Consider the following 593-nt stretch of genomic DNA (forward strand, 5'->3'; position numbering starts at 1 on the left):
ATATATATATATATATATATATATATATATAGTCAATTCAAGTAAAGGTATAATAACGAACGTGAGGAGTTGCACAGGAAATGTATTAGATAGACGCTCGGTGAGAGGAGAATGACTGAGGTTTTGAGCACAGCTCTTCGTCGGAAAGGAGAAATGGAAAATTCCAAGGAAGGAAAAGGAAAAGAAATAGCCAGTAACACACGCCTAGTTACGTTGCTGGAGTATATATAAATATATATATATATATGTATGCATGTATGTATTTATGTATGTATGTGTATGTATAATATACATTCGCTAATTCGCAATTTTCAGCCTAAAGGCAGAAATATATACGTCACTAAGGTGAACACAGAGCACTAATCAGCACCAGGATTGCTAGAAATAAGTATCAAAACAACTCAATAGCCACAGAAACACTATTTTAATGAGCTCATTGAGATAGTGTTTCTGTGGCTATTGAGTTGTGTTGACTCTTATTTCTAGCAATACTGGTGATGATTAGTTTCCTTTAATGACGAATATATTTGATACAAACATACATGCATATATATATATATATATATATATATATATATATATATATATATATA

General features: G+C 30.7%; 2 protein-coding genes across 3 annotated transcripts in view; one reads left to right on the forward strand and one right to left on the reverse strand.

The window, feature by feature from the left end:
* LOC106868831 (cytochrome P450 3A7) overlaps positions 1–593 on the forward strand; it is a 388,137-nt gene that overhangs the window by 225,459 nt on the left and 162,085 nt on the right. The window lies entirely within an intron of this gene.
* LOC106884149 (cytochrome P450 3A19) overlaps positions 1–593 on the reverse strand; it is a 69,356-nt gene that overhangs the window by 65,930 nt on the left and 2,833 nt on the right. The gene's annotated exons all lie outside the window — the stretch shown is intronic.

This window comes from Octopus bimaculoides, chromosome 26, assembly GCF_001194135.2.
Source record: "Octopus bimaculoides isolate UCB-OBI-ISO-001 chromosome 26, ASM119413v2, whole genome shotgun sequence".
Classification (NCBI taxonomy): domain Eukaryota; kingdom Metazoa; phylum Mollusca; class Cephalopoda; order Octopoda; family Octopodidae; genus Octopus; species Octopus bimaculoides.